The following is a 26,471-nucleotide window of genomic DNA, read 5'->3' on the forward strand; positions in this document are numbered from 1 at the left end:
CCAAAGGAATCACAGAAAGTCTCTCAGTAGCACTTTGCTTCTCTGCGGGAAGCTGTACTGTTTGTGATATCCATTTTGATACAAACCTAAATTAGGCCTCTGGAAATAGGTAATGCATAAAAAGAAGCATTTTGTGTCACCAAATTATTATTATAGGTTACGGTTAACCCTTGGAAGATAGAGGTGAGCTCTGCAGCTCCCCACTGAGGTGACTATTTGTCATGAAATCACAGGCCCTACCTCAAAAGCTGTTTCAGGTGAGCTTGCGATAAGACAAACTATCTGGTTGACCTGTAGGATTCTGATAGCTAGTTTAAGTGGGGAAGCTACGAGAAATGCCAGTTAAACAAAAGGATCAGCACAGCATGTGGAGCCAGCAGTCGGCTAGCATAAGTTGAACAGCTGACAGAGCCTAGAGATGGAGGGAAACGAAAACGGATCAGGATATTTTACTATCAGACAGATTTAAGACTCGTCTCTTTGAAAGCTCTCCTTGCAAAGACATGCGGAGGGGCAAAAGTTCAGAGCTACGACTATTTTTTTTTTTAAAGGTTACTTGTCATAAAACTATGAACTAGTCACGTGGAGTTAAAATAAATTAGAATACTGAATATACTGATGCTTCTATTTCTTCATACAGTTCCGATGGTAAATAAATTTGTTTTTGAAATTCCCTGCACACAAATTTAAATTTCTGGTCCATAATTAAGATTCAAAGAAATCTAAGAACTGACCCTAAAACTATCCCAGCATCATCATCCTAGCACCAGTTCTTGAAAACATTTGGCATTTGACCTTTTCTAATTTAACCTCTGTAATATTTGCTTCTCTCTTATTCTTCTTTCTTCATCACTACATTAAAATAAGCAGGATTCACAATGTTAATAATTATAAACATAACTGAGTTCAAGAATCCAATCAAAGACCTCTTTCTATTAACCTGTAACCTAAAGGGACCACAGAGAACATGTGTGACATCTTCTCATCTTTCAGTCCAACTCAGATCACTTTCCAATTAAAAATTGTACAAGAGTCATCATGTCATACAATAATAACTCAGCTTTTCCTTCTGCTCCATGCATTTTTATTCTGTGTTTTGGCAAAAATTATCACATGGGCCTGGTTTATCTCATTAAAATAAACAGACATGAGTGAGTTCCTATCTCTCGAGACACAGTAAAAACAATGCAAAATGTAATTCGTCAAATTGGAATAACTGATATTTACTGAATAAATAACTGAATAATTAAAGCTTCTTCAAAGTGAGTATTATAGGTTTATGGTGAAGAGCAACAGAATTATTCTGCAACTGGTATCATGGAAAAAAAATCGCTAATAAGAACCACCGAAGTTTTATAAGGAGTTTAGTAGACTATGGATATGAGCCAAATTTCATAGCTACACCAGAGCTTTTAGCTGAGTTTCTGAATTTGAAGGCAGAGTAAATGTTCTTCTCCCCTTTCCTAGACACAACCCATAAAATAATAGGCTCTTTTTAATGTCTAAAAATGTTGTTTAAGTCTCATTCTAGTCAGCAACAAGATCTTCAGTCTCAGAAAAAGCCTAGTCAATCACAATAAGCCTGCAGTATATAACGTTTTAACATCAAAAGTCCTGGAACCACTCACTTCACAGTGAAGCCATCCTACGATCCCAACACAACCTCATTCAAGGAATTCCTACTCGCTAATTGCTTGGCAACTTCAGGATATCCAGATATCACCTGAATTCCAGCTACTGAAATTAAATCCCCTATGTTTCCATTTTCTGAAATAATTCCTCAATTCAAATATTCAACAGCAGGACATCAGGTCATAGCTGAATCACCTCTCTGTGGACAAGGTGCTCTCTTGAAAGTTTCTGCAGGCTACGTGTCACACATGGTACATACCTGTGAGGTCCATTCCCTGGGAAGTCGCTTTTGCTGTAGCTTCCTCCTTAAAAATATTCCTACACCCATGCTGATTTTGTATCTGTTCAGTTCAAATTTAGATTCATTGGTACTTTTCCATAGTTACATTTCTTGCTCAGTTGATATGTCCTTTTATTTATTCTGAAGTTTTCGATGTAAGACAAACAGGAATACCACCTTCTAAAATTACTACTATCCTACCATCCTCTGATGGAACATTAGTGGGAAGCAATATTCTCCAAAGCTATGAAGCATACACTGCCCTAAATTACATTGCAGTCGCTGCCCTGAGCTCACACATTTTTGAATAGAAAGGCTCCCAGGGATCTCTCTGTACTGACTGCATTTACTGCTTTAAAATATTTTTAACCCAGACGCTGAAGTGCCAGCCTTGCAGTTCCTCATGCTAATCCCAGCTTGGGTGGCTGTTCTGAAGGGAAAGCATTCAAAACATTGTAACAGTGCATCAACTTTGACCCTTTTCACTTAAACATGAGACTCTTAAAAAAAGTTTGAATTCCAGAGGGAATCACTGAACTTTGACCTGCTTAAAATTAGTTTTGTTTTAGTGCCTTCATGGTGACTCAACAGGCCAATTTTCCAGACACTTAAGACGTTTCTGCCCCTGAAGATTCCAGTTCAAGTCCACAGCTATGTTTGCTGGTCAGATCAGAACACTTTGTCCCAGGGTTTCAAGCAACAAATTCCCAGATCTCCATCTCTCTGCCAGATGTTGGCATTAGTTGGTATTAAACTGGATCTGCACACACACACACACACACACACACACACACTACACACAATCAGAGGACAGACCCTATTTTTCTTTTCTTTTTTTTCACATACAGCCTTTTAGGAAACAAAGTTTTCCACTCAAAATTCGGTCATGGAGAAATGTTTATCAGGATTATATAAACATTACTTACTAGCCTAACTCCTACAAGAATAAAACTCCTAACTTTTGGTAAGCAGTACTATGCTACATTTATAATATAAGCTTTCTGAAACTACTTTTCTTATTGGGGAACAAAAAACTGGGATTTAATTTTCTAACCTATTACAGATATTTAAAATTTTCGGTGAATAATTATATTGCAAATGAACACTATCACAATATTATACTTTCCTTCAAAGGAATTTCAAAAACAACACTTGTTGTGAAAAAAATCCATGACATTTAATAGGTAAAATAAAGTTACCAAAGAACTAAAGGTGTAGTACAATGCATTCAGTTTTAGTACCTCAAAACTGCTCCCACTTTTAGGTAAACTAGCTTTTTTGCAAAAACAGAACAGCACTCAATTTCATTAACACCATCTAGGATGTTTAATAAGAAGGAAGTAACTACTAGTCTAGAGCAATTCCTGCATAAACTCTGTGCTTTAAAATTATTAGAATAGTCAAGAATAAAGGCATTCAGGAAAAGAAAACCCATTTAGTACTATGAAACCAGTAAAGAAGAAATGTTAGCACAGGTAACCAGGATAAAAGAATCAGTATAACACAGATCCATCTACAAAACTTACGTACAAAACATACATCCTTAAATAAGAAGACTTCATTGTCTCCAAGAGGAGAGTTAATTATACTGGAAAGTAGCACAAAAATGAATACGAGACCTTCATATTCGAACGCAGCTTTGCACTTAAATCTATCAATTTTCGAAGAGCAACCGATGACATTCTTGAAATACAGGCACTTGATCCCTATCGTTAAAGACCAAAGCTGGAAGTCAGAAGCAATTGGGTACAGTATCACAAAACCCGATCACAGAAAAATGTATTTGAATTGTTTTCTCTCCTATTAAACAGCACTAATTCCAATTCTAATACTCAGAAAATAAAAACTACTCAACTGAGTCTCTCTGGCAATTATTTTTTCCATTTCCTACCCATTTAAGAAAGAACACAATAAAGATATTCAAATGGGGGTAAATGGTGAATGTTTGGATACGTACACGACTACTTCATTTTTATTTTATTCATAAATCATTCAACACATAACATTGTGTAAGTGGTACCAAATGGCCACAAATTTCTTAAATTAAGAAAACATTTGGAATTAAATTATTTTATATTTCAAGCACATGTAACTGGGTTCTTTACTGATGGTTAAGAAAACAAGCACTAATAGTTTTTAAAACTGAGTCAATTACTTATGTGAAGAGGTCGACTAAAATGAAAATTTCAAAAGCTACCAAATAGAACATTCAAATGACATGAAAATAAGTATGAATTATGTAAGATGCTAATAAAAACACACGTGTTTACAGATAAGACAGTGGATGGTAGTATTTAAATAAAATTATACAGAGACATTTCCACACAGGGACCATTATCTGAAGAATCTGCCAACATAGGATTAGTATTGTAGTTGCTTTAATCCTTTAATTGTCTTAATAATAAAATATGTTACTAATTGTGTAAGGTATTTTGGGCTTGCATTCCAAAAAATATTATTTGCATTTTCTTTGTATACATTGTAAAAACTAACATCCAGTGTCATTAAAAAGTAATGTGACTGGTTTTTATACAAACATAACATGTCATCTACCTGTGCTTTCCCTTCCTAGGGCTTCCCCTTCGAACACCACTCACTTACCCTAAAGATCAGCCATCAGCCACCGTATTTCTACCACCTTCTGAAAGTGCTTTCTAAGTCTGTAACACACACACATGCATACACACTTCTAAATATCCTCAATGGTGACAAATTTCATAATTTGAAAGTCAATTTTAGCCATTTTCATCATTTCAGAGAGACATTTATAGCCAACTCTGGTGAATAAAAAAAGGATGATGAATCTTGGTGTAAAATACGAATAGAAAGTAATGAGATGGATGTTTTAGTCAGGCTTGCAAATGATTCAAAAGACAATTCTGAGAGGAAGTTTTCCAAAATGTTTTGAACAAGGGCATCATTGGAATCAGGGTTTTGCTTCTCTGGGTGACAATTTTGAAAAACAACATCAATATGAATGCATAAATTATAGCACAATTGTTGTTTTTAAAAATCAAACTCGGTACTTTTCACTCATACTCTGCAAATATGAAATACGCAGATAGGCATTTTCATTCGGATGGTTATATATGTACACTCTGAAGCTTCCTCTGGGTTAAACTAACCATAGGTTGATTTGCAAAATAGTATATATAATATAAACTTAACTCTTGACCTTTCAATAAAGAACAAAAACCTTTATTTCCATAGTCAGATATTTACAACCAGCCCCAGGCTATGGGCTTCTCTAAACTTTTTTCTCTCCTATATACAGTCAAAACCTAACAAGAGCTCACTGTGGGATTATGCACAAAAACTGCAAATTTAAACAAGGTGCGATCGTATACTTTTTCACACATTATTGTATCATTCTGCACCAGAACACTAATGTATGCACAGTTCCAAAATAGCTTGGCCTATTACTGCACAGGCTTGAAAACTACTAAAATCCCAATAAAAGCACTTTTCAAAAACTGTTCCTTCATTATTGCACACTAGCAAAGGTTGCTTTTGCTATTTGTATTCTATAAGAGAAAAAAAATACAGAAATGTCTATGACATTGCCTCATAATTCTGAGGTCTTGCTTATTAGACTCTTTGCAGTGATAAAAGTTGTTTCATCAATATAAAGATGACAATGGGACTCAATACTATTTAATCGACTCAATTATGGAACAAGTGTGCTTTTTTCCTTATGCTGCCCTACTTTCTTTTAAGTTGCATTTGAATTATTGATAAAGTTGCAATAAAGCATTTCTTTGTTACACATAGTTTAAAAGTAGAGAATGATGTTTCATGGTTAATTTTTAGACCGATAGTGATAAAATAAACACACTTGTTGTCCTTTCAAAGAAAGTCAATAGCACGGTACAAGCTTAAAAGATTGACTTTTCCTTTTTTTCTATTGTCTTGAAATATGTTGTGCTGAAATCATGAATATAAATACAAATATAAAAGGAAAAAATGGTAAGCAAAGTGCACTACAGAAAATACAGGTCCAAGTCTTCCTGAGTATTGAAAAGATATACACCTGTGATAAATTTAGGTTCTGTTTCTCGTCAAGTATTTCGAGGACTTATTTAGTTATGTAGCAGAATGAGGCCCCCCAAAATGGTAGAATGAATAGTTTTTGGAACAGGGACAACATTTCTTATTTAGACTACTTAATCACTATATGACTGATGCCACATCCATTCCACCCTCCAAACAACAGCCAGAATGATCTTTTTTTTAAAAATTTTTAAAAAGATTTTATTTATTTGCTTATTTGAGAGAGAGCGCAAGCACGTGCACAAGCGGGGGTGGAGGGGAGATGGAGAGGGAGAAAGAGACCCCCCACCCCTACTGAGCAGGGAGCCCAACGCAGGACTTGATCCCAGTATCCTGGGATCATGACCTGAGCCAAAGGCAGACGCCCAACCAACTGAGCCACCCAGCAGCCCCCAGAATGATCTTTTTAAAATGCAAATGTGAATCCTTTAATTTGCCCTTGCTTTTTTGATAAAAACCCCAGATCCTTAGCAGCACCTGTAAGACCCTCCTCCTCCAGCCTCATTCTTCAAAACTTGTGCCCTTCTTTTCTGTACCCCAGCCACTAGTCTCCTTAATTCCTCAACATTCCAAGTTGAAGCCCACATCAGAGCTTTGTACATGCTGTTCCATATTCACCCACACCTTCTCCACCTAGTTACTTCTCCTTACCTCTCTTCGTAACCCAGTCAATATGTCTCTTCCTCCTGGAAGCCTTCTATGACTTCCAGAATAAATCAAGCTACCCTGTAACATCTCCTTATAATTTCCTATACTCTTCTGCCATAATGCACTCTATAGTAGTTATCACTAATCCCATAGCACAACTTTCTTAGCCAATCTTCATTTACCAAGTTGCCAGAGTGATCAATGTGCTCCATTCCTTCTATGAAACAAACTATTGGTCATAGCACACTAATGGCAAAAAGTTTACTCTGCACACCCACATACACCCACTCTAACCACTTTAATTGCTGGCTTAATCCCAAGTCTGTTTATGTCATTTCTACTTCTTATTGTAACTGGGTAAATTCATTAAATATTACTTAACTAATAAAATATGAGGGCAAATGTTTTTAGTGGCACTAGATTAAATGTTTTGGAAAAAAATAAAGGCAAATTGTTTTTAATAACCGCTATAGTTCTCTTTACTTCATAACATTGGAATAAAACTCAAAAAAAAATCCACACAAATTCTGTACTTAAATTCTTTGCCAAATGTCTTTAAGCTTTCCTGCCATTTTTAGTAAATCAAAAAAAAAAAAAAAAAGCCATAGAATATATATTATGGATGTAACTTACCCAAGAAGATGACAAGGATCATCACCACACATAATTAAAGGCCTTGAGTATACATCAATTAATTGGCAAATTGATAAACAGTGAAACATTGATAAAGCATATTGTTTAAAATCCTAAAATATTTAAAATTTATCATTTCCTTAGTATTCTATGCTTATGTGATTTTTTTAAAATTTATAGTCCAGCCACCAGTCATAATTATAATAAAAAAGAGAACATCTCTCTATTCTCTCTATCCATTGGCACGATCAGATGATTACCTTCCATCTTTCTCACTAGACAGGAAACTCCATAAGGGCAGGGACAAAATCTCTTTTGCTTACCACTGTAACCCCATTACTCAACATTTGTCACATGTGACAAAGAACAGACTTGCAATAAAAATATTTTAAATGAGTGAATAATGGTTAATAATAGTCAAGCACAGCAACATTGTTTATTTTAAATTATTAAGATCAATATGCAAATAGTTGTAAGGAGAATAAGAGCAAGTATGGATGTGATCACCTGAAGATTTCAAGGCACAATCCATCAAGATAATACATGTCCTTTACTCAATAATGGAGAGGTCATTTGTGTGTACAAAAAAAAAAAATCTTGATTTTTTTTTATTATTATTAAAAATAGCACTCTCTAGCACAGGGAAGTTTCTGCCTTTTAATTTATGAACTGTCCTTAAGATTATATAGTTAGGTTTCCTTAGGAATCCAACTATGATTGGATCCTTATTAAGACTTCTGTATACTAGTTCCAAATCTGGCTACCTTTTAATTTTATCTATAATGAAAAGTAATAATAATCCTACCTGAGATGTACTTGCCCGCTTCCTTCAAGAAATTCAAAGCAACTGCTATCTTATAAGCACAATGTTCAGTATAAAAATGAGAACACAACTAAAATGAATTTTTATTAACAAAATAAAAGATGTTCATAAGGAAACTAAGCTATCTGAAGTTCAGACACAAGATGAATCTGGGATGATTCTTTTAAGCCAGGCTGAGTTTTGCCAGAAAAATGCTTATAAACATGAAAATTCCAAAAGGACATGAAGAACTTACTACACTTATGAAAGATTTTGTCTTTTTAGGTTCTTTATTGCTGAGATGATATAAATAAAGTATCTTTTAATTATTGCATGTAACTGATTTATAAGTTTATGAATCAGAGAAAAATAAGTAAAAGCATTCTGGAATATAAAGCAGGATATGGATCATAAATTACAGCCAGATATACACAGGGGTAATGGTGTCAGTGTGGCCCCAACCTTTTAGTTAATTATGAGGAATTATTAAACAGGAGGAAACACTAAGTCATTATGACCCTAGCTAGCACACACACACAGATACACACACACACACACACACACACACAGATACACACACACACACACAGATACACACACACACACACACTCCCTCCATGAGTTTTAAAATATTTTAAAGCATCGCAACTGTATTCTAAAACCTGATCTATTTTTTAATACTTGGAGCTCATATGATCTCGTTTAGTTACATGGGTCAAACTCAAAAAATGGTCAAAATTTGTCTCCAGTGCAATTTCTCCCCATTTAGTAATTAACTTATTCTCTAGAAATCTACCTCAGAAGTCTTCAAGGTGGATGCAAAAAATAATAATATGCTGGCACGCTAGAAAAAAAAATTGTATCTATTTACATTAGTTGTTCTGCAGATAATCTTTATTCCCTCTTTATCTCATCCCTTTTAATTTCTATTTTTGGATGTTTACCACTAGTAAAATAATAATCCTTTTATTGATGGTGCATATACATGACCTAAAAAAATTAGGAGACCAGTGAATTAGATGCCCATCTGGGAACCTGAAAAATCTAGGCCTACACTCTTGTTCACATACTAGGCAAGAATTCCTCTTCTCTAACCAGAGACACCATTACCACCATCACATGTCTATGTCCAGTTAGCTGTCCTACATCCAATTAAAATCTTCCCTTGGGCTCATTCCATAAAGAAATTTTATCCAAAGCTAGAAGTTCAAGATGATCCACATGATTTTATTTATTTTCTTCCGTTTCACCCATTTTGCCCACCCCTCTGACAACCATCAGTTTGTTCTCTGTATTTATGGGTCTGTTTTTGCTCTTTGTTTTTTGGTTTGTGTTTGTCTTGTTTCTTAGATCCCACATATAAATGAAATCATAATGGTATTTGTCTTTCCTTGTGTGACTTATTTCACTTAGCATAATACCTTCTAGGTCCATCCATGTGGTCATAAAAGGCAAGATCTCATTCTTTGTTATGAGTGATATTCCACTGCATACATACACCACATCTTCTTTATCCATTCATCTTACTGATTGACACTTGGGTTGCTTCCATATCTTGGTTATTGTAAATAATGCTGAAATAGACATAGCGGTATGTATATGGCTCCAAATTAGTGTTTCCATTTGCTCTGGGTAAATGCCCAATAGTGGAATTACTGTATCATATGGTAATTCTATTTCTCATTTTGTAAGGAAATGCCATATTGTTTTCTGCATAGTTTTATGTTTTCATCTAACTATTAATAGATTGCACAGGGGCCCTCATTTCACAACAGGAAGAAGTTCATTTTGTCTATCTCTTCTCTTCATCATTTTGTCACGTATTATAGTCTCATATGCTTCAAGAAATGGATTATGGATTACATTGCCTAATTTTTAGCTAGCTTAACCCTCATAAAGTGGACAAGTGTTTCAAAAAATTTCCTATAAGGGGCTCCTGGGTGGTTCACTCTTGATTTCGGCTCAGGTCATGATCTCAAAGTCATGAGATCAAGCACTTAAGGCTCCACGCTCAGCGGGGAGTCTGCTTGAAGATTTTCTCCCTCTGCCCCTCCCCTCAAGTAAATAAATAAATAAATAAATCTTTTAAAAAAAAAAGAAGACTTCCTACAAAACAAAACAAAAATCTAGGGATTTTCAAGTAATACTAATAACGTAAATAAAATGAATATGGGAAAATGACAAAACTGTATCTCTTAGAACACTGCTAGTGCTCTTTTAGCTATATTTCAAGGACAATCTATAAGAATTCAAAAAAATAGAGAGAAAAATTCTCTGGAACGCTGTGTTTAGTGGATGCTGTGGTATGCTACCTGGTGGCCCTCATTTCCCAGCTGCCAGGAGTGTTGGCTGCTGAAGACTCACATCAGAGGCCCTTCCTAAGATCTGTCCTCATCCAAAGTTCCACTCCTTCCCCAGGGATGGCGCATATCCAACACCAATGTGAGATTATAGAGGCCTGGCCCCCTTGCCTCAGTTCACGACATCTCTAAGAAGCCATCCAGTTCCAGAGCTCCCCATAGATTAGCTGAAGCCTCACGTGTGACACAGTCAATCTCTCCTTAGGCCCATCCTGCTTCTCTCAGCCCCTCAAAAGCCCTCCCAGTAAATCCACTGCACACATATTTACATGTCAGAGTTGGTGTCCAGGGATCTCTGATGTACTACCACTGTTACTTCCACTGTTATTTAAACAGAACCTTGCTCTAAATGTTTATCGTGACCTAAATATTAGCTAAAGTACAACACACATACATAAATTATGAATCTGTGTGTATGTGTGTGCTGCGTACTCTAAAAATTTTATTGATGGGGTACCCCTAAAGTATTAATAGGTCACCATATATGCAAGACAGCATTTTAACTGCTGACTTAAGGAGCCAGATTTCCATTTTTTGGCTAACACGTCACTAGTTCATTCACAAGCAAAGCCAACCATGTTACTCAACACTATAAGGATGCCCATGGCCTACAAGACAGAATCTGGTGCATATGATTCTATGATAAAAAAGACCACCCTGATCTGACCACTGTCAACAATTACGGCCTCATCTCAGCTGGTCCCTACCATATTCTACTGACACCAAACAATCTGTAATTTCACAAACACACCATGCCATTTCTCACCTCCTCTCCTTTATACTTATGTCACACTGCCTGCTTAGAATACCCTCCTCCCTTCTCAGAGCACCATTCCCTGCCCTACTGAGCTTAAGTCAGAGCCTTACAAAGTTCAGGTTGCTGGGAGCAATGTGCCCAAGTGCTGGCGGTAAAGGGGTGCAAAGTCTGCAGAAATTTAAAGAAGCATAATACAACCAAGTAAAAGTCAGTGGGCTTTTTAGTATCATCTGGCTCCAACAATTCTAAATTATGTAAGTAATAAAATGGTTCTTCCCACCGCGGCTGACTGCTCCTAAAACCCACCCTGGATGCGCCGCTCACCGGTTTTAAGCCTTGACTTAGGAATGGCAGGAAACACTGGACAATCCTAGTAAAACTTTAGGTTAGAATACAGATCATCATTAACTCCAAGAAAACCAAAGAAATTGTATAAAAGGTAAAAGTAACAAATTCATGATATTCTCAGAGATAAACATTTACATAGTCAGTATAACTGTTTCCTGAACTGATTTAACACCTTCCAACACACACAAAGGAAAGGATGAAATTATACTGGAAGAAAGGGAAAAGGAATATGTGTGGTTTTAGGATGGCCAGGTAGAGGAAGAGTAGAATAACAAAGCCTAAGAAATAGATAACTAAGAAATAGATAAGTAACGTTTTTTCTTAAATAAGAAAAATAAGGAGTAAACACTCTATTTAGAAACACAGACTTGTGGGGCACCTGAGTGGCTCAGTTGGTTAAGCGTCTCACTCTTGATTTCAGCTCAGATCATGATCTCAGAGTTGTGAGATGGAGCCCCTCATTGGGTGTCAGAGTCCACACCCAGTACTTAAGATTCTCTCTCCCCCTCCTTTTGCCCCTCCCCCACCCCCTCCCTCTCTAGAAAGAAAAGGAAAAAAAAAATACCGTGTTAAAAGAAGTAGTAATGGAGTAGGCATGATCCTTACTAAGACACGAGTTCTATTTTATTATAGAACTTCGCGTTTGCACAATGTACATACATTATCTTAATATGCATTTAACTGATTTATAAAATACCCAACTCATACATTAATTCACTTAGAAAACCTTTCCCAACCTCTCTTCTGTGCTCTCAAAATAGTCTATCACTACACCTACTACACTGATATATAATTACCAGTTTATGTTACTAGCTCCCCTACCAAATCAAGATTCTTGCAGACAAGAACCAAGATTTATTTATATTTGTATCCCCTCGCAAAAATGATACTTACATTTAAATTCAAATCTGAATTCAATAAATATTTACTGAGCTCCAAGTAAAAAAAAGTAGTAATAAGATACAGGTTTCGGATTTCAAAGAATAACATTTATAACCATAAATGTCATCATATGGTGGAGCTCATTATGTGCCAAGGATTGTTTTAAGTACTTTGTATCCATTCTCTCGTTGATTCTTCACAACTGCTTATTGATACAATTATCCCCATTTTGCAGATGAGGAATCACAGACTGAGAGAGGTTAAGTAAATTGCCCAGCTCAAAAGAGGTAAATGATGATCCAAAATAGGGCTGTAATAATGAACTACAGCATCTACATTCCAAAGCACAAACTCACAATTATATCTCAAAGGATAAGACATGTTCACAACATGCTTACAATATGGTACAATATATAATTAAGTCATAAAAGTGGTTATAGATGTAAATAGCATAAGATCAGAAGGAGAGATCTCCGGTCAGTATATTCTATGAAGATGCTATGAAAAAGGAAATTTTAATTTGGAAATTAAGAGATGGGTAGGGTTTCAGAAAATCTAAGTGAAAGGATGATACATACAAAAGGAACACATAGAAATGTGAAGGCACATACACAGATGCAGACAGGAGGCACTCTATGTTTTGTGTCAAATCTCTCTGCCTGAATAGTCAAGGGCTACCACAGGTACAGAAAAAGCCAGCAGAGATCTCAGGAGATATACAGTCTCATACATCTCTTTTCTGAACCTGTGAAACACAGAAACAAATGGGTAATTACCAGAGGGAATATCCCAGTAAATTGCTGGAATGGGGATGGAAGGCAAAGTTTACAAAGCACCTGAAACTGGGTGACTTTCCATGTTTTTTGCCTGAAGTCCTTCCTCTTACCTCCATGTCTAACACTACTGCTAGAGTCCAAACCCCAAGCCACCTTTTTTCTCTTATGTAAATAACATCAATAGCCTCTCTTAAGTTCGGTCTACATGCTATAGCCACAGATTTTATTAATTTCTTGCCTAAAACTACTCAATGGGTTTCTTATCACCCTTTTTATAAAGACGCAACTTTTTAACATGGTGCAACAGGTGTAATGATCTGATCCCGACCCACTTCTAGAGCCTCATTTCCCAATCACTTGGCTTCAGCTATGCTGGCCTTTAAATTCCAAGAATATACCCTTCCTCCTCTTTGGAATCTTCGCACATGCTGCTCCTCAGGTCTCGAAAGTATTTTGACTTGTCCTCTTTACCTCATTAACCATTCTTCAAATGTGACTTCCTCATGGCAGCCTCCTCTGACTGGCACCCCTAAAGGTATCAGCTACTTCTCCGATAGATTGTATATACTTCTGTGAAATACAGTTGTACAATTTGTAATCATAAATGCCGGTAATTGATTAAAGTTTATCTTCCCTAGCAGACTTTAAATCCTTGGGCACAAGGTGAATGCCTACTTCATACATCACTGACATGTAACATGGTGCCTGGTTCATAATAGGTATTCAGTAAATGTTTACTGATTGCTGAATGAATGAAGGGACAAAACAAAAAGAAGGTGGCGATATAGACAAGTGTATCAAGAACCAAGAAAAGTCGATTGATGAGCAAATCTGAAGCAGAAAAAGCAACTCTGGAAGAATTCTCTGTGTCAGACAGGGTTCAGGTATGAGCAGTGACTTTTTATGCACTGGGACTGCCTCTGGTGTGAGCATTGTGAGAAGACTTGATAAGGCTGACACGTTGCAGATCATTTGGGAGTCATCTGGGAAATTGTGTTCAGCTTGGACCCAAATTAGAAGCAAATTATTCTCAAGAGGAAAAATTCAAATATGAGCCTGAAAAGATAGAAGACTTGGAGATAGACTGTAAGACCCTCAAAAACCAGACTTAAGAGTCTGGGTCCCATCTGTGTATAGGACTCAGGCACTTTGAATTTTTGAGAAAGGGGTCACATGATTTAAATAGTACGTCAGGAAGATTGATCTGACAGTGGTAAACATAGCAGATGTAAGGAGAGACACTAGTTTGTGTAACTTTGCAACAGGTCAGAAATAAGCTGAAAGAAAGCGAGTGCATATATAAAGAAGGGGGAAAATAAAAGCGTCATTTTGAGGGATGACTCAACAGGACTTAAAATATACTTCCTATATGACCATAGGTAAGAGCCCAGGCTTCAGAATCGACCGCTCTGGGTTCAATTCTCAGCTCCACCACTACACAGCTATGCTGCTTTTGGGTAAACTCAATGTTATCTGTATAATGGGGCAACGTTTGCATCTAAATTAGAGAAGTACTGGGAAGAATCAATAAAAATAAAAATAAACTACTTAGCACAATGCCTGGCAATAGTAAACTATCCATCAAGGTCGATTGTTATTTCAAGCTAGGCAGAAGAAAGGGCACAGTGATGGCATGCCGGGGAACTTATTCTTGGCAGGCATGTCTTCCTGTCCCAAGAAGATAGCCACCTATATTGTAAAGAGTTAACTCTGTCCTGCCTCCTTCTGCCTGATCTTCTTCATAACACATTTACCTCTCTGGCTTCAGATCTGGATTCATGCCAAACACAGTCTATGCCCACTCTTTCAGGAACACTGTTCTTCAAGCTGCTTGAGCCATTTCTAAACTTAAGCTTTCGACATTTATTTTGAACTTGCCCCTACTCTAGTGCTGCCCCCTAGAAGCAAACCTATGTACTAAACTTGAAGGCAAACCTGTGGGTAAATACACCACTTCTCTCTTCCCAAGAAACGTCAGAAAGATTATGTTGAAAGCAAGTGCCATGTTAAACTCGGTTTTTAAGAGTTAACAGAGAGTGATTTTTTTTTTTCTCCAAGGATAGGTAATAGCATCAGATTCTGAAATTAAGCACAGCAGGAAGAAAAAGCTGCATAGATTTCACAGAGTATCACAGGCCTCTGCAATAAAGCACTTAAAAATCCCTTGTATTGCTAATTCTTTACACAATCTCCTTTTATTTCCAAAGCAGTATGCGGGGCTTGAGCCATGCACATGGATGTTAACATTACACTGCTTGAATTAGAGCCATTTTTCCACTGAAACTCCTGTTAGGTTTAGGATTACTTTTTACCATCTTTCCCGCAATACATTTTCTGGCCTGACTTCCCAGATCAAAGGAATGGTTGCCTCTTTTAACAATGCTGAACCCACCTTTGCAGCCCTTACCTCAGCAAATATCTTTCCCCTCAAGATCCCAACAACCAGGCCCGTATGGGAAATATGCCTACTCAAAGGTCTCTGGATCACAGGTCACTCTGAAAATTCTAAGTGAATGAGGACAACTCTTCTTTCTCTGCTTTCAATCACCCACCTCCCCCTCCTGGGCCCAAGTCAGTACTCTTCATTCGCTGATTGAACTATTCAACAAATACTAATTAAATAGCTAATTTTTGAAACAGTAAAATGAAAGTGGCATTGAAGGAAGGCAGTGCTTGATGACAGGCAAACAATCAGATGGAGACTTTATTAAACTCTAAAGAGACTGAGAACATGCAGTCCTATGAAGATTTGCTATTTCCATGATCACCAGTCTATTGGTTAGCCATTGTAAAGATTTTTTTCTCTTTTTACAAGACATTTTCGTGTCATTTGAAAGCTTTCTTTTCCAGTCCATGTGGAAACTCTGCCGTTTGTTCAATAAATATTTATTGAGTACTACGATCATATAGAGAACGAAACAGACTTGGTCCCTGTCCTCATGTAGTAATTGCTGCTCCCAAGATAATACACACACACAGTAGCCCGATGACTTAATCCTGTACAAACCTCAGGTTTGTTTTTGCATTGTTTATTTGTTTGTGTGAAGGCACTTTCCTGTAAGGACCATATTTGCCTAATTAAAACCTTGTCCTGTCTTCTCTCACTAGGATTCCTTTTCAGCATACTCTTTCTTGACTTCTTTATTTACAATAATCACAATCAAACTATTCTAATCTATTTTACCCATATTACTCTCTTCCTCTGTTTTTATTAATTCATTCAACAAAGGCCTTAAAGCACCTACTATGTTCCAGGCACAGTGTTAAATATTTGGGATACGGAGCTGGATAAATAAATCAACCTCTGGTCTTCAGTCTACTTAGCCATTTTAGATTGGTCCTTTTAGAAAGTTCTTTCCAATCCTAGAATGCACATAACTGCCACCCTTTCCCTAACCCCAACCCATTTAGGGGACAGGGCTCTTCACTCTTGACTGTAAGCATGCTAATGTTCTATATATTCAAATTTACTAAAGGTATTTTATATTTTATTTCAAAACTCCTAAAACCACATCATTAAAAAAAGTCTAAAAATCTAAAAAAAATAAATAGATAAATAAATAAAAATAAAATAAAATAAAATAAAATAAATTTAAAAAGTCTAAAAATCTAGCAATCAGTTGAGCTTTTTCTTGGCACTGCCACTACTCTTTGAGCATCTTACTTTAATTCCAGATGCTACATATATAGTCTAGTACCAAACTGAGTCAATACTTTTTTATCACTGGTTCCCAAGCTTTTATGTGCAAGAGAACTGCCAGTCATACTTGTTAAGAATGTAGGGTTACGGGGCTACAACCATAGAGATTCGGATTCCCTTTCTGAGTAGGGGCCAGAGAGATAGATTTTTTAAAATATTCCAGATGGTTTTCAACTAGGTGGCCGAGTGATCACCTTTGAGAAATACTGTTCTATCATTTCTTTTGATGTCAGCTTTTAAGTATTCAGAATCTCTGCTTCAAGTCATAAAATATTTCCTATTAACTGAAGTGCAAACAACATGCATCTGTGTGTTCGATATATATTTTTTGGTTAATAAATGAATAGTGGGTACTCAATAATAATAGCCAACACTTAGTATTTACTTTACATCTCAGGCATCACTCTCTATGATGTCTCATCTGTGCCTCCCAACTATGCCCTGTGGGGGACAGGCAGGTATGGCTAGTGCTCCCACACCAGCATGTGGGCCACAGCATGATAGAAAGAGTACAAATGGCAGAGTCAAATAGACTGAAATTCAGGCAATGATTTTCCTGCTCCCTCACTGGAAAAAAAAAAGAAAAAAAAAAGCCAGCACCTGACACATTGGTGTTTGTTCATCCATCCATGCAAAGGGGAGAATACCCACCTAATAGGAGGGCTGTGAGGATTAGAGGAGATTATCCACAGAAAGGGCCTGAAACATGTCAGTGCTCAAGGGCTGTTAGCTTTCCTGCTTCCCTGTCCTGAAGGCCTGTCTTGAATCAAAATTAAGCTCACTTTGCAAGATAAGTCAGCTCAACAATCATTTGTTCTGCTGCTCCACCCCAGGCATCCTGTGATTACGCCAGGGACACAACACACCCGCCCTCATGGAGTTTCCCTTCGAATGAGAAGTGTTTGGTCACCTTGGGAGTTACCCTTTTCAAACCAGGCAGCAACGCCGTCAGGCACACCTTTCACTTCTCACTTCATCCGGTGAGACTCACACAATGCAGAGTGGTCAGGGGTGCCACAGTAATAAAGACTTTGTGGTAAAAGAAAGGTGAAGAAAATCCCAATAGGCAGTGATGGGGAAACAGAAGCAGGGAGGGAAGAGCATTTGGGGGGGAGGGTCTGAGTAAGTCCCTAGAAATAAATAGTGGGAGCATTAAGGATCTCTACATATGGACAAATCTGTTTGCCTGTTTAGTATGCATTAAAATTATCACTTCATTTCCTGATGATGTAGAAAAGACACTACTGTCCTGCTAGTAGTGAAGGTACAGTGAAACGAGGCTCAGAGAAGAAAGAAAAGTCAACACAGATTTATAAGAAATAGTATGCACTTGTTCAAAAGCAGTTCCCAGTGCAAGAGTAAATTAATGAGACTGAATGTGCCAGATACATGGGAAAGACTGCCAATACTGCATAGTAACACCAAGCATCTCAAGAGCTCACGTGCAAACCTCAGTCACACATCAAACAACTTCAGCTTTTAGTAGCCATGACTTATACCAGGAAATCTTAGCAGACATCAGACTTGGGGGCAGGCCCTAACCCAGAATGGGAATGGACCAGCAACCTACAGAGGGTATAAAGCCCGGCACAGCAGAGAATTAAATCAGAAATTTAGTGAGAAACAGCATCTAGAAAACACGTCATCAAAAGTACTAACATCTCTTGTCCTCCAGCAAATGTTAAATTCATCAGCCTTCTTAACATTAAAATAACCAGTGCTCACTATTTGGGGAAAACTATGCCAAAAGGCTCACAGTAAGCAGTCCTTATCCTGGGCACAGATTCCCTAGAGGGGTCACTTGTCTGAGGAATGTGTCAAAAATTAGCTCTCTTTTCCTGCCTCCCATCCTCCTTGGACTCTGAAGTTGTCCCGGTGCCAGTTTCCCACACTAGAACTCACAGAACCACCTAAAAATCAGGGGTAAAATACCAGCAGTCCTGTGAATCCCACTAGAAATTAATATGTTAAGTCATTGTATTGTATTCAAAAAATGCTCGCTGGTAAACACAGAAGGACTGTTCTCTGTTGCTTTACTGAGAATCAGTCTGAGTCTAAACGACATGGTCTTCGTCCTCCACCACCACGGCCCCCCCATGCTGGCCCAAAAAAATAGCAACAACTCAATTCTCAGTCCAATAACGTCTTTTCTCAGATGTTGTTCTCCCAGTGGGTAGAAGAATGAACTGCTGCAATGCCACCCGCTCCTCTGCAGTTTCTTTTAATTTAAAGTTACAACAGGAGGGAAGAAAAGAGACTTTCTATTAAGGGACAACTCCCTGAAGGGTCTCTTAGCTGACAATCGAAGGACTGCTCATGGCAGTGATCAAATCTAACGCAACAAAGTGCTGGTGGCTCTGTGACTCATCACAGCAGGAGTTAGCACTGAGGGCCACTTGAGTTCAGTGCTTTGTGGTGCGGCAAGTTGGTTTAGGAACAGTAACATAGGGGAGCAAAGACTTGCAAGGTGTTTGAGGCTCAAGATAAAATGCAGACGTACAGTGCAAGTTGCTTCTCAACTGAATAGGAAGCCTAGAGGGGTAAGGAAATGAAGAGAGCGTTCTGTCTACCTCACGCTCTAGGGCAAATTACCTGAAGACGGCCAAGGTCAGTTGATCTATCTGTTGTGCGGTTTATAACCTGATAAAAATAAGGATTGAGGCGTGAGAAATAAACGGAGCTGTTTTTAAAAGGCAAACATTAAGGATGTTTGCTTGGAAAAACAATGCCTTCTAATTACATGTAATACCTATTGTTCAGGTATATTTACTCTCACCTGATACATTCAGCTATACCTCTCAGCTGCATATTAGGAGTACATTAAAAAGAGGACAATACATTAACCCCCCTCATCTGTGGTTCCACCTACCCGAGGTCATCCACGGTCCAGACGCGGATGGAGGTCAGGGGTAGACTGACACTACGTCACAATGCCTACATCATTCACCTCACTTCATCTCATCACGCAGGCATTTTATCATCTCACATCCTTACAAGAAGGGTAAGTATAGTACAAAAAGAAATTTTGAGAGAAAGAGAGAGATACCACATTCCCATAACTTTTATTACAGTATATTGTTATAGTTGTTTTGTGATTATTAGTTATTTTTGTTAATCTCTGACTGCATCTAATTAATAAATGAAATTTTATGATAGGTATGTATGAATGCATAGGGAAAAAACAGCATATATAGCGTTTCAGGCATGCATGGGAGGTCTTGGAATGTATCCCTTATGCATAAGGCGGGACTACTGTATACATTGAGCAGTTCCTCTATGCCATACACGGTACTTTGGATTTACACATAATTTCATACAACCTCATTTAATGTTACTAGGATTCTGTGAGGTGATACTATCATTACACTCATTTTGCAGTGGAGGTAAATAAAGCATTCGAGAGCTTCAAGAAATTGCCCGGTCTTTTTTTAGTGACAAGTCCACCTGACCAGAGCTACTGCTGCTAACTCCTGGGCTAGATGGCCAAACCACAACTACACTACTCAGATCTCCTACTGTAAGATTAGAACGGACTCAGTGCCCCACCTGCTGCCCCTATGCCTCTAGCAACAGTTGTGCACCAAGGCCATGCTTCAAGGGGGCTGTTCCTATCCAGTGACTGAACACAGTCAGGGGGTAGAGGACTCTTCCAATGGCTGACTCTCGTCTGCCTGGCCTAACCTGTCCTGGGCTGCACAACAATAGAGCTTCTTTCCACTCAATCCTCCATCCTTCCATTTCTCCTTCCATAAGTGTCAAACCGGGATCACAACTGAAAGGCTCTCCCAGCTTTCTGCTCCCTCTTAGCACATGTCTGATCCCCTCCTGTCATCTGCTTCTAGAGGGATCCAAATTAATGCAATAATCAAGTTATTTATTTGTTTTTTTAAAAAGCCTTTCCTTTATCTTTGGTCACGTGTATAGGTTCCCCCCATCCCATGATCCAAAAGTTTGCTTTACACCATTTTGCTTTTATGAAAAACCTACATTAGTACCTATTTTCACTAATCCAAAGAGGATTTCTGCTTTTATAAATATGGTAATTGCTTCTTCACTTTACACCATTTCAGCTCACAAAAGGTTTCACTGGAATGCTCTACTTTCGGATAGCAGGGGAAGAAGCCCGTACTTACAGAGAAATTTTCCCTATCACTGGAAAGAGAAAGCATCCACTAATTTCTCCACATTACTATACATCTCTTCACACAGGTAACAGTATATTTATTGTGCCTTTCTCCTTGTACCCAATATAAACAAGCCTAGGAGGTTCTCTTTGAAGGAACTGCTGACTTCAAAGGGCAAACATTACAAAGTCAGATTTATTTCCTTTTCTAAGTGGAATCTCTCTCTATTTGCATGTACTATAACTTCATATTACTCAGAGGTAGATAACTATCTATGAAAAAAGTCACAATACATTTTCACTAGTGTGTATCTGTAATGGGAAATCAGAAAGGAAAACAAGAAGAGATATCTATAGTTAGGTCCTAGAGTTTTTGTTTGCCTTTACCTATTATGTAGGATAAAATGTTAATTACTGAAGGAACATTTCTATGAATAAAAGATAGAATTCACACTTGCACCAAATACAGCATCTTAATAAAACCACATTGTCAGAGATCATATATAGACGTTAACTGAATCACTATTTTAAAGTGTTGATCTCAGCCTCAAGGAAGTGATATATTTTTCTTCTTGGACTCAAATAAGTCCAGTACAAAGCAAGTAATTTTTAAGCTTAATTTTTTAAGCTTCAAACATTATTAATGATCAAAAAGACTTAACTGGAGGGACAGAAGAGTGTAGCTAACATTTACTAAGCACCTTTTACTAGTTCATGACAAACCCTATGCTAGGAATTTGACATACAATATCTAGTATAATCCACGCAAGATCCGTATAAGAAAAAGCATTATAATCTCCAGCTTTAGAGGTGAGTAAATGGGGCAGAGCACTGAGAGCTCAGAACTCCAAGTGAAGTCTTGGAAGAACTATACATAGACCTAAACTGAGAAGCTCCAAAAGCTAGTGGGATTGCCTCTCGCATCCCAGTTCCTTCCTGAGTTCCATATATCTAAGACTTGAATTGGTGCTGCGTGTGACAACACAATACCTGAGCTTCCAAGGAATTCCTGCTGGAGGTCAAGCCAGAGCCCTCCCATCCTGTTGACCGTTGCATCATTTGTCCCCTTTGGACACGTGATAGCATATAATCACAAAATAACTGAATGACAAGTAATTGAGCATCAAAGACAGAATCAGGTTTTTCTTTTCCTTTTTAACTTACAATGAACTTTAAGCAATAATGAATGGACCTGTGCCTACAGAATTCAGTACCACCTCTCCTGGAGATACATTTTTTTTTTTCCGGGTTTATTTTTAAGGCTCAATTTTTAAAGGTGGTTATTTAATATATTCCTTAAATACATTCATTTCCCTGCTACTTTTATCTATATGCCTGACCAATATCCTTACCAGTAAGCACAGTAACTACTTGCCTATAAGGTATGATTTGAGTAGTACTGAAAAAAATCCCTATGTTCATAAATATTTCTTCTGACAGTTTCACTTGATACCTGTAATCTCCACAACTCTTTCTCTAAGGAATTAGACGGTCATAATAAACTGCAACAATAACAATAACCACATCTAGAGAATTAAACCATCATGAGCTATTAACAATTTTGAATTAATTAGCTTATGAGCCAGAGGTTAAATTGGTCAAATGGGGCAGGAATTCAGAAAGGTCCTTGAAAGCAAACTGAGATGTTACCAAGGGCCCATCCTACAGTTCAGGCCTCTGATCAGGAGAGCATTCAAAAGCACCCATGTAGGCAGCTAAAGGGGTAGGGGTTTGGAGGAAGCAACCCAAAAAGCATATTCCCCTCAATTTTAAAGACCAGGAAATTGAATATAATAAGGTTTATTAAATAGCACCACAGAAATATACCAACATGGCCCAGCTAAAAGCAACTAGAAGTGCCTGAGTATCTGCCCTACTACTGAGCCATAAGTGCTCCATTTCTCCCCCCTTAATATAAAAATTCATTAGTTTTAAGCAAAAGGTTAGATCCTTGCTTTGTATTCTTAAAAATTTTGTTTTACTCTTCCATTAAGAGCAACTTTTCATGCAAATGAAGTCTTGGTTTAATTGAAAATCATTAAATAACTTTTCTGCGTCTAAAATCCTTCTCCTCTTAGGTATGAGTAATTATTTATGTTACATCACACACAGAAAATAAACAACAAAGACCCCACTCACATTTGAGAATCATTTACCATTCCCACTCCCCAAGCTCCCCCAAATGGGAAATGGAATAACAAGACTGATCATAATTGGATTAAGAACTATAATTCTTTAATTCATTCATCAAATTGAGGCATTTGGAACAGTTTATTTACAGAGTTGTTTAGACAGTTTTGTGTGGTGTTTTTTAAGATAAACCAAAATGCCTTTCTGAAAGAAGTATCAGATCCCAAATCATTAACATATGAAAACCAAATGTAGACAATTTACAAATTGGTGTTTTAAACAATGTTTGGAACAAAACTGGACTTTTATTTTATTAACTATCTACAAATCTAGGTTCAGGATATAGTTTATTTGAAACAGCCAAGCACTTTCTTCGCCTTTAAAATAAGCCTACATTTCTCAGGCTAAAAAATTGTGACGAGTGTGTGAGGGAATGCATTGACTTTAGGCCTAGACAAATAAATTTTCGAGGTTACTCTCAAAACTCTAATTATAGCATTTTCTACCACTGCAGGTGATTGGATATTGGGTGGAACGTCCAGGTTATGCCAATCAATCATATCCAACAATTTTACCTGATGGAAATCTAAATAGTTTTCAACCTTAGAACTCTTGAGTTATTTGAAATTCAGTGTATTTTAGGAGATCACTAAAAACAAGTTTTATCCTGCCCTATATATTGCTTTTTTACATAATCTGAACATAACTTCAAAACAATGATTGACTATCACTTAGTAAATGAATAGAACTTTTTCAAGAAGACAGTATGCTCTTTTAATCATCATATCATAGTTTTCATTTGCTTTAAAAGAAAAAATTATTCAAGCATTCAAATTCATTCTTTTAACTGGAAAATGAAATTTTAAACTTTCCCTACAGCTCGTGTCTTACCCATAAAAAGGACCAAAAAAAAAAAAAAAAAAAAGCCATCATACCTGAGTATAAACTTCACTCTTTTGTTATTTACTATTTACTCCATACACTCCACAGATAACATCTTTATAAGCATATATTCTTTTTTTTCTTTTACAAAGTCATGTGTCAGTCTAAACAGGATGTGCATTTACATGTATAGAACTAAGTTAACTTGAAATAACCACTGAATCTCAAATGCCTGGTTATTTACCAAATAAGTTTGAGAGCTTTGAATCCTGTATATAACATGCCATTCAACCAGAACTGTTTAAGCTCAACAACAAAACTAATACAGAGTTTCTCTATTAAGAGTTGAAGCTCTTTTTTCCTGTACTACGTTTACTCTTTCAAGTCTATCTCAGATTGATTCAATATTGCCTATTCAAAAAGGCTACAAAAAGAGATTTTTTAAAAACCCACAAGCAAACAAAAAACTCTATTAATTCTTCATGTACAAGATTGTTAGAAGACCACTGGAAAGAGAAAAAAAAAAAAGAATTTCAAGCGAGTCTGCTACTATATAATTAACACAAATAACTAAATAATTATGCACATCCCTTCCCACCCCCACAATTAAATGTTTTTAAACAACTCATGTGATGAAAGATCTACCTTTTAGGCAAACAAAAGCAATCCCTACCAGTCTGAGGATTTAAAGCTGTATTGCATCAGTTTTAAGTGATGCTTAAATGATTTTTATCTTATACAGTTCTGAGGAATAAACAGTTGATGACATAATTTGCAGGAGAACTTTGCACAATGCCTAAGAGAACTTTCAGTGTAAGTACTTTTGATTTTAAGTCTTTGTGACTGAATTTATCTAGGCTTCGGCCTGGGAGCTATATTTAAATCAGCAAGAAGCACCCCCAGAAACTTTGTCCCATGTATCTACATTTGAAACCAGATTCTTTCCCTATCAGAGCTAAGGACAGTTCACATACAGCTGAATTCCTTCAAAATTAGACAGATCAAAATTTTGCAGTTCTGTAAAAACTCTAAGAAATCGTCCTCCTTTTAGTCCTATAAAAGTCAAACTTAAAAAACATTTCTGTATACTTTAAAACCATCTGGCCCTTAACCTAATCACTCTTGGCAATCAGAGCCTCACTCCTGTAATCCTGATCAAAAACTCTGCTGTGTTTTTTTCTGATTGAAATGTCCATTGCCTACAAATCTCCCACGCGCCTACTTCATTGGCCTGTTTTGTTTGCGTGGGCTTTTTTTTTTTTTTTAAGGATACTAGGGGCCATTATTTATGAGCAGTAAGGAAACAAATCACTCTGTCTAGTCCCTTTGCAGATTCCCACACTTATTACCCAAAATCCCACAGATCTCCCTTGGTCTTGCCCTTGAGTGAAGAATTGTGCTGAGCCTGAAGGCAGTCTCTGGGGAAATCGGCTCATGCCTTTCTTGACAAACTACTTTGGATATCTGGATATCGTGAGGCTCTCAAGTGGGATAGAACAAATCCCTAAACTTTTCTGAAGTACGGTTGACTGCCACCCAGAGTGCCCGGGTTGGCTGACACTGAGACTAGGGCTCTGCACAGTCACAGAATTCCTCATTTTGACCTGCTTTAGTTGAGAAGGGAAGACATCAACATGAATTCACATTCACCACACTCTGAATTTAGTCACAAGAGGCCAGCGTCTTCAGATATTCGCCAGGGTCAATCTATGTATTAATATATTCGCTTTGCAAAGTGTACGGAAAATGACTATTAAAATATGTAAACAGTGCTTCGTGTGCATGCGATGCCAGCAGATCAATACTCAAGAAACCGCTGCTATCAAACGCAAACATTTCCAAATCCAATTTGATTTCAAGTCGTATAACCTCTTTTCATTGCTGACTACCGTAGCCCCTAAGTACAAGCGAGATTTCCCAAACCCGCGCTTAAAGTGACACAACACGTGAGCGGTTTCACTTCGTACACTGAGGGGGGTGGGGGGAAAGTAGCTGCAATTAAAATTAAAGCTTCCGGTCTCTGGAATCCCTAGAATTCTGAAGGATGAGACTTGTCTCCGAAATTCCGGGCGGGAGAGAGGAGGACTGGTAGGGAGAGGGATTGCAGAAAGCGAAACAAAAAGACGAAAAGGGGGAATATTAAGATTGTGGGGTGGGCTGGGGGCCGCGTTTATATTCTAAGAAGGATAAAGAGCTTTGTCCAACTTTTAGGGTCTGTGGTTTGGCGTTAGCCGAGATGCACAGACTAGCCTAGGCTTTTCCCTGCACTCCTGCCCTCCTCTCGCATCACCACCTCCACCGCCACCACTTACAAAACAATACCGGCAACAGCGCGCAGGCTCCCCAACAAATATCTAAAGTTATCCCATTTCCTGAACGGGGGCCAAGCCCACGCTCCGGGGTCCCCCCCGGCCAGCCGCCCCCCGAGCATGACAGGGCCACCTCAAGTCTCGAGCCGCCTCCCGCCT

General features: G+C 37.6%; 1 protein-coding gene across 23 annotated transcripts in view; it reads right to left on the bottom strand.

The window, feature by feature from the left end:
- SOX5 (SRY-box transcription factor 5) overlaps window positions 1-26,471 on the bottom strand; it is a 964,448-nt gene that overhangs the window by 937,142 nt on the left and 835 nt on the right. For 6 of the 23 annotated variants that reach the window (XM_057303268.1, XM_048216850.2, XM_044385162.3 and 3 more), the window contains exon 1: window positions 1,892-26,451. The exons of 16 other annotated variants lie outside the window; for them this stretch is intronic. The gene's annotated coding sequence lies outside the window, so the exon portion shown is untranslated. Of the gene's footprint in view, window positions 1-1,891; window positions 26,452-26,471 lie in introns of those variants that run through there. One more of the 23 variants, XM_048216857.2, reaches the window with a different exon arrangement.

Source organism: Ursus arctos, unplaced genomic scaffold (genome assembly GCF_023065955.2).
Source record: "Ursus arctos isolate Adak ecotype North America unplaced genomic scaffold, UrsArc2.0 scaffold_26, whole genome shotgun sequence".
Lineage (NCBI taxonomy): Eukaryota > Metazoa > Chordata > Mammalia > Carnivora > Ursidae > Ursus > Ursus arctos.